The sequence below is a fragment of the Carlito syrichta genome, unplaced genomic scaffold (assembly GCF_000164805.1).
Source record: "Carlito syrichta isolate Samal-C Ts95f unplaced genomic scaffold, Tarsius_syrichta-2.0.1 Scaffold315711, whole genome shotgun sequence".
NCBI classification, from domain to species: Eukaryota; Metazoa; Chordata; class Mammalia; order Primates; family Tarsiidae; genus Carlito; species Carlito syrichta.
Window position 1 is genome coordinate 411,335 of NW_007259807.1, and position 8,876 is coordinate 420,210.

Consider the following 8,876-nt stretch of genomic DNA (forward strand, 5'->3'; position numbering starts at 1 on the left):
GCAGGTCGAGGCTGCAGTGGCCGGGAGCAGCCACTGCACTCCAGTCTGGACGACAAAGTGAGACTCCAACTCAAAAAAACAAAAAAAACAAACAAAAAAAAGAAGGAAGGGAAGAAGGGAGAAAAAAGAGAGAGGGGGAGGGAGTGAGGGAGGGAAACAAAGAAAAAGTACTATACACAATTTCAGGCAACCACGGGGGATCTTGAAACACATCACCTGAGGATAAGGGAAGACTACTGTATTATTGGGTTTCTCATAAATCCAAATGGACTCTGGAGTCATTATTTCTCTAATACACCATGAATTTACTGTGATGAGTTAGGCTTATTTCTGAAAAACCATAGTCTCATTAAAACCCTATGTAATTTAAAAGATCAAAATCTTTAAGGTATTGTCTCTATCTCCCTCATATACACACACACACACACACACATACACATACAAATATACATTTATATGTGGATATAAGAATAGATAGGCAGATGGATGGATGGATAGATAATTTTTGTTTTAAACAAAAGAGGTACAAAGCATAAACATGAGTGGCTAAGAATGACTTGTTTCATTCACGATGAGTCGCACTCCTTTCCACAGGCATCAGGAAGGTGAGATCCCAGATTCTCCTATGTTCTCCCAAGGTTGTACTTGCAGTCTTTACTGGACTCCAGAAAGGGAAGGCTGCGTGGAAACAGTAGTCTGCAATACAGCTGCCAGCTTCAGAGCTCTGCAGCTCACCTCAGAAAGATGGGCAGAGAGTAGGTAGAGAGGGACAGCTTCCATGCCCATGAAAGAATGCAGGCCATTATATAAAGTTTACAAATGAGGCCCTTTCTCACAGAGTGGGATGCTTTTCTGTTCTACAGGCAGGTGTTAGCATTTACTCATGGTTTCAAAATGCCTACTTACTAGAAGAATAAGCTCTTAAATATCATAGACTACTCAGTCTTCTTTCAAAACACAGAATTTTAATTCTTCTTCAAAAAATATTTATTAGCATTCACGCCTCTAATCCCTATAAAGCACTTTGGGAGGTCGAGGGGAGAGAATTGCCTGAGCTCAAGGGTTTGAGACCAGCCTGGGCAACTTGGCAAGACTTCATCTCCACAATAAATCAAAAAATTAACCAGGCACGGTGGTGCATGCATGTAGTTCCAGCTAAGACCTCAAAGGCTGAGGCAAAAGGATCACCTAAGCCTAGCAGGTCAAGGCTGTGGTAGCCGTAAAGCGTGCCATTGTACTCCAGCCTGGGTGACAGAGTGAGACTCCAATTCAAAATATATATTTATCAGGTATTTTACTCCCCTGGGATATGCATGGTTTAAAAAAGTGTTACACTGTAAAAATGATGGTGATGATGATATTCCTTTATCCAAATATTCTTTGAGCACCTCCCATGTGCTAGATCCCATTCAAGGTATCTGAAGTCTAGTTTACAAAGAAGAGATCAGCAGTAGTGGGCCACTGCGGGAGGTGGGTGGACACATAACATCACTAATACCTGATCCTAAACTAGGGAAAATGAGGACAAGCTGGAGGCCCAAACTTTACCTGCACGTAGACTACTAGTGTGCCTAATCTTGATTTGTACCCCACATCTTTAGAATAACATAAAGTTTAAAAAATAAATACATAAATAAAGTAATTCTTAAGAGCTCTGTCCTCATGGAATTTACATTCTAACGGGGAGACAGAACACAAACAATGAATGTAAAAAATAAATAAATTATATAGTAAGTTTTAGAAAATGATTATCAGGTATGAGGAGGACAGAGAATAAAGCCAGGTAAAAGGAATTGGGAGTGCTGGGCAGCATTTTTCAATGAAATGGGCAGAGTAGGCAGCATTGCAAAGATGACAATTGCAAGGATATGAAACTGTATCATAGAACTTAGCCTAGGAAAAGCCTTTATTTATTGTTTATTTTAAATTTAAGTTATCCTACATTTTAAAAATGCCCTAATACACAGTTTTAAATACTAAGCTTATCTAATGAAAAATTTACAACTAACTTTCTGTATTAAGCCAACTGCTACCTTGTCTAGATCTATATAACCAACATCAGTGTCAAAGACTTTCCAAGAGAAGTTAGGAGTCTAAGGAGGCCTCGTTTAGGCATGAATCACTGTCATTCTTCACGTAGCATCAGCATTTCTAAAGCCATATATAAGGAGCTGCTAAAGAGAGAGAGAGAAAAAGGCCATTCCAAGAACATCTTGTATTGATTTCTTTTACCCCAAACAAAGAGATTCTCCTAGTTACATGATATATCATAATCACTTAATTTGTCTGTTTTAAAGAAAGAACAATGGATTCAAGAAAAGGTGTTGACTTGCAAAAATATAATCATTTTGTGAGGTTTTTTTTGGTGTGTGTGTATGGGTTACTTCCCTTTAGTAATATGACATGTGTGGTCTCTATAGAAAAACTGAAAACAGAAAGCTGTAATTCATGCCATTCCCAAGAGCCTGAGCTAAATCTAAAGCAACCAACATCTGAAAACTCTCACGTTGCTTCCAAGTGTAGGAAGGATAAGTCTTTTTTCAAGTCTTACGTCTAGGTGTAATATATTAGACATGCACAATTAAATCACCCATAACACCTTCATGTGAATATTTTTTCTTTCTCTCCATAGTGTTTTTGTACAAAGAGAAACAGTACAATTATGAATCTCCCGCCAAGAATTTTCCCACAGGCCAAGACACAAAGACTTAAAGGAAACATTTTGAATAAGTCCTTTCCTGGGCAAAAAACTGTTCACAATATAGGGAACTAGTACCTCCAAACATGGTTGGCACCTTTATTTTCCAAATATTTGCTCTCTAAGTGACCCACCACTCTATCCCTAACCATGGCTTTGCCAAAATCATCCTTTTACAAACTAAAATTCTCAATGTCAGTCTCATATGGACACATAAAAGTATTTCAAAGAGGTGAGGATGTTTAGCCCTCAGGGATAAACAGTACATCCAATTTAAATATAGTTGAGAATAGGAAAGAAGAGTTACATCAGTTTTAGTATATAGTTTTTCATGGATGTATCACAAGAACAAATTAAACCAAAAAGATCTATTTGAAAAGACTAGAAATAGAAAAATATATGTGAGAATGATTATTTTTCAGCTAATATATAGACATATAATATACTGATATAAATTGCTTGTTTAATGCAATGGCACCAAATCAAGATTGAAATATGACTTTTAAAAAAGTATATTTATAACTGTAAGGAATTACAAATAATCCAATATTTTAGTAATAATTGGTTAATAAATGGTGGTATATTCATGTTAGAAGATTTATTGCTGGGCTCGGTGGCTCAGCCTGTAATCCCGTGCCTTTGGGAGGCTGAGATAAGCAGATTGCCTGAGCCCGCGGGTTCGAGACCCGCCTGGGCAGCGAGACCTCATCTCTACAATAAATAAAAAAATCAGCCGGGGTTGGTAGCGCATGTCTATACTTCCGGCTACTTGAAAGGCTGAGGCAGAAGGATGGCCGGAGCCCAGCAGGTCAAGGCTGCGGTGGCCGGAAACGGCCACTGCACTCCAGTCTGGGCGACAGAGTGAGACTCCAACTCAAAAAAAAAAAAAAAAGATTTATTAACATGAAATAATATGATTAGTTTTGTTAGCACTAAAAAATAAAAGCAGGCTCCAGAGAGTACACTGTTATTTTGTCAAGTAAATATATTTGCATAACAGTGTATGTGTGTATATATGTATATATATATTCTTTATCAAAAAAGCTAGGAGGAAAAAAAATCAATGTTTAGGAAGCATTATGGATAATTTTTTTCTTCTTTGTATTTGCAGGTTTTTTCACGAAAATTTTCTGCATTAAACATGTATATTTCATATCATTTTTTAAAATTTTGAGTAAAAACATTCTATAACAGGAAAAAATAGTTATGAATCAGAAGCCTGATTCCAGGTCCCTCTGACACTTATTAGCCATATAGAAAGGAAAACCACTTCTCAGCTCTAGGGCTGTTCATCATCTATAACATGAGGGACTGACTAGATACTTTCTAGCATCTCAATATTCTATTTGCGCATAAAAACTGTGTCATGTATACTGCTCTCTAAGTCCACTCTAAAGTGAGGACTGTGCCCTATGCACATATTCTGTACCATGCTTTTACACACTATGCAGGACAAACATGTTAACTTGTTCATATCTAAACATGCATGCTTACTTTACCATTCAAAATTGCTATCTTCTGGATCAGATTCTGTTCAGTTAGGTATCTTAGTCTGCATATCTCTTGCCAAACAGCAAATTTAGTTGTCAAGGCAGGATAAGCCTATCCTCTACCCTACTCACCCTGCCCTACTTCTATATCCTGTGTGCAATTTTGGGTTCTGAAATCAAGGCGCTCTAGTAAATGTAGGTTCCAGGTTGATCTGAGCCAGACAGTGGTTCTTCAAAAGACTTGACCACAATGCTTATTTCTCATTCCTGCTTATCCCACCAGCCTTTCCAAAATCCTCATTCCTCTCTACTTTGGCCTTGAAAAGAAATGCAATAAAGCCTCCGTGTGACTATCTACCTGAATTCTCTAGTTTCGAAATGTTTCTTCTTGCCTTTGAGGGACACATGAAATATCCCACTGCCAAAGGTTGCAGGCAAACACTTGTCCTCATTCTCGGGAAGAGATGGACTTGGTCAGCGGGTCACTATTAAAACAATTCAGCTACGATATCCATGATAATGTGACATATACATCAGATCCTTTAAAAGACATTTTTCTAAAAGTTATGATAACCTCATGCCTCCAGAGAAAGGGAAGAATTTGCTGGGTAGCCAAGTCTGGTTTGCAAAGGGAGTTGGTGCATCACCAGGTCACTTGGCCTGTCTCTTGGCTTAGTGTGCAAAAACACACTCTTCCTTTGACAGGTGAAAAAGAAGTATCAATGCTGTTGTTTGTTAGTTTCAATTAACATCACTGCCTATTAGTTTTAATTATTTTCCTAATAACTAAACAATGCTGAGTTAATTTACTATTGGGATCTCTTTAAGATGCTTCCTGAACCGGGCTCGGTGGCTCAGCCTGTCATTCCGTGCCTTTGGGAGGCTGAGGTGAGTGGATTGCCTGAGCCCACGGGTTCGAGACCCGCCTGGGCAACTTGGCGAGACCTCATCTTTACAATAAATCAAAAATTAGCCAGGCGTGGTAGTGCACGCCTGTAGTTCCAGCTACTTGGAAAGCTGAGGCAGAAGCATCACTGGAGCCCAGCAGGTTGAGGCTGCGGTGGCCGGGAGCGGTCACTGCACTCCAGTCTGGGCGACAGAGTGTGAGACTCCAACTCAAAAAAAAAAAAAGATGCTTTCTGAAATAAAGTAAAATGAAAATGACTAGTTTCCCTAGCAATGAAGGCAAAACACTAAACTAAACACCATGAAAGCGAGTCAAATGAAACCTTCCCACATTTTCCTGCACAGGCTTCTTTCTGATTGCAAGATATGACCCCAAATGAGTTTTGTACTTTTTTTATTCAAAGATATTCCCACTTCATTAACACAATTCTTTATTTTCTACTTCTTTGTTAGTACCAAGGAGAAATTCCAGGCTCTAAAAGATTCAAATGACTTGTATCTAAATCAGAGCTGGACTCTCGCCTCTCAACATGCCGATTTACATGAAATCTCTTAGAGTTTCTCTGCTTCCATAAAATGCGGATGCCACTGCCCATCAGGCCCAGGTTTGCCTCTTTGCACAAACAGTCCAAAACAGTTTTCCTGATCTGTTTCAACTTGAAGTGTTGTCAATATATGGATTGTCTTGCTTTCTAATTCAGTGAAAAATCTAGTTTTCCATTAGTCTCTGCCTTTCTAATTTTCGATACAGCTTTACTAAATGTAATTATTAAAGGCAGATTCAAGAAAGCAATTACTGGGCTACTGGTTTGTATCTCTGAAGTCTTAATAAGTGGCAAAAAGCTGTAATTGTACTAAAACTATAAAATAAATTTTTGGACGAATTAGACATATATACCCTTAAATTTGTATATGGGCAGATACATTTAAGACAGTATCTAACCATCTCCTCTTAAATCACAAGTTATAACCCTCATTTAAACTTTATTAAAAGGTCGTACAGTATGTTGTAAAGCACAAGAAATCACATTTCGAAAAAGACCAGGTTCTGTTCTTTCTCCAGGACTCTGTGACTTTGGTAAACCACTTAACTTCTCCAGATCTTTTTTGCTGTTGTTCTTTCCATCTGTAAATATGTGAGAATATTAATGTGAGAAAGTCACTCCATATTCCTGCAGCTCTAAAAGTCTATAAAATATTTATTAAATTCCTAATCTATGCTAGGTTCATTACTAGACACAGGACAGAGTAAAATATCCAAATTCTAATCTGCAGCTTCAAAGGCTTAAAATTTAGTAAAGAAAAGGCAAGTAAATATAATTAATTATAAAGCAATATATAAAAGTGCTACTCCAGTATACACCAACTCATCTTTCCAAAAAGTCCTAAGGAATAGTTGTGCATATCAATGGGGGTGGGGGTGCAACTTTTTGGTAATCATCCACATTATATCATTTCTAACTACAGGCAAATAGGACAGTATTTATTATATGGTCACTTGTCAATGGTCCTGGGCAAAAAACAAACTGTGAAAGAAACCACTGTCTTGTTAAAAAGTGAACTGTGCTTACCCACAGTCATATGTTGAAGCTCTAACCCCCAATGTGACTATATTTACAGACAGGGTCATTAAGAAGGTAACTAGGGTTATATAAAGTCTTAAGGGTGGGACCCTAATCAGACAAAACTGGAGTCTACATAAGAATGGGAAGAGACACCAGAGGTCTTTCTATCTAAATGCAAACAGAAAAAAGGCTAAGTGAGGACAGAGAGAGAAGGCAGCTAGCTATCCACAAGCCAGGAAGAGAGACTTCACCAGAAAGCAACCCTAGTAGCACCTTGGACTTTAGCCCTCATAAGTGTAAGAAAATAAATTCCTGTTGTTTAAATCTATTCTATCTTGTTAAGACAGCCTGAGCTAGCCGACTAAAACACTCCCTCAACCAAGATGCCTCTAAAACATAATAGTCATGCAGCAATCATTTTATCATCCTTATCTCAGTATTGTGATACCATTTATTAGCTCATGAGAGGCACAAGGATCAGGTTTTTATCATCATTTTGTGGATGAGAAGATCAGATGGGGATCAAAAAAGTAAGTGACTTTTCAGAAGCCTCGAAGCAGATCAGTGGTAGTCCACCTTCCAGGATATGTTCAGGGGCAGCCTTTCTGCAAAATTAACTACTTAATAAGGCCAAGTGAGGCTTTATCCCTGTGATCTTTTCACTCTCCAGAAAAACCTTTCCTGCCCTCAGTGATGTCCCTTAGTTTGTCAGTATCATTCAAAACAGTACCTATTATTTACCTTGAATGCCATGAAGCTACAACTATTTTTTTAATAATCAATATTTTGTATTATGATATTGTGGGGTACAGTTAAGAGTTAGGTATACAAATATGCTTTGTTCAGGCACCCTTGTTGATAAGAGGTGTCTCCCCATCCCCTGACAGATGTTTACTACCATTAATCCCATCTCCATACTCCCCCCTCCATAGTTTCCCACCACTGTCATTTTCTTATGGTATTACATTGGATGATCAAGGTTCACTATATGAGTGAGAACATGTGATGCTCAGATCTTTGTTTCTGTGAGAGGTCACTCAGTATTATAGACTCTAGTTCCATCCAGGTTGCTGCAAAATTCATGATTTTGTTCGTTTTTATGGCTGCATAGTATTCCATCATGTATATGTACCACATTTTTTTAATCCAGTCCTCTTTTGATGGACAGCGTGGTTGCTTTCAGGTTCTTGCTATCGTGAACAATGCTGCAATAAACATTCATATGCAGGTATCTTTTTTATAGAGTTGATTTCAGTTCTTCGGGGTATATTCCCAGTAGAGGGATTGCAGGGTCATATGGAAGGTTGATATTTAGAGCTTTTAGGAATCGCCACACTGCTTTCCACAGAGGTTGCACTAGTTTACACTCCCACCAACAGTGTAGAAGTGTTCCCTTTTCACCACACCCTCTCCAGCAGCTGTTATTTTTTAAGTTGTTGATAATTGCCATTCTGACTGGAGTTAGGTGGTATCTCAGTGTGGTTTTGATTTCCATCTCCCTGATGATTAGTGAGGTTGAACATTTCTTCATGTGTTTGTTGGCTGCTCGGATGTCTTCTTTTGTGAAGTGTCTGTTCATATCTTTTGCCCATTTTATAATGGGATTGTTTGTTTTTTTCTTTTCAGCACATTTGAGTTCTTTGTAGATCCAAGATGTTAAGCCTTTGTCAGACCTGGAGTTGGCAAATACTTTTGCCCAGTCTGTGGGCTGTCTCCCTGCTCTCTTGATGGTTTCTTTGGCTTTGCAGAAGCTTGTCAGTTTAATGAGGTCCCACTTGTCTATCTTATCTCTTATGGCCTGTGGGTTTCGGGTTTTGTTCATGAATTGGATGCCAGTTCCAATTTCCATGAGGGTATGTCCTTCATTTTCTAAGGTTCTTATGGTTTGAGGTTTTATATATAGGTCTCTGATCCATTTGGAGTTAATTTTTGTGTATGAGGATAAATAGGGGTCCTGTTTCAATCTTCTGCATGTGGTCAGCCAGTTTTCCCAGCACCATTTACTGAATAGGTTCTCCTCTCCCCAGTGGTAGGTGGTGGAGGCTTTGTTGACGATGAGTTGGTTGAGGAATTGAGGTTTTGCTTCTGGAATCTCAATTCTATTCCATTGATCTATATGCCTGTTCCTATACCAGTACCAAGCTGTTTTGATGATTGTAGCTTTATAGTAAAGTTTGAAGTCTGGTAATGTGATACCACCTGCTTTGTTTTTTTTTT

The 8,876-nt window shown here is 38.4% G+C and overlaps 1 protein-coding gene across 1 annotated transcript in view; it reads right to left on the reverse strand.

Annotated features, from left to right (window-relative positions):
* The window catches only part of SNX24 (sorting nexin 24), a 178,005-nt gene that overhangs the window by 94,969 nt on the left and 74,160 nt on the right, over positions 1–8,876 (reverse strand). The gene's annotated exons all lie outside the window — the stretch shown is intronic.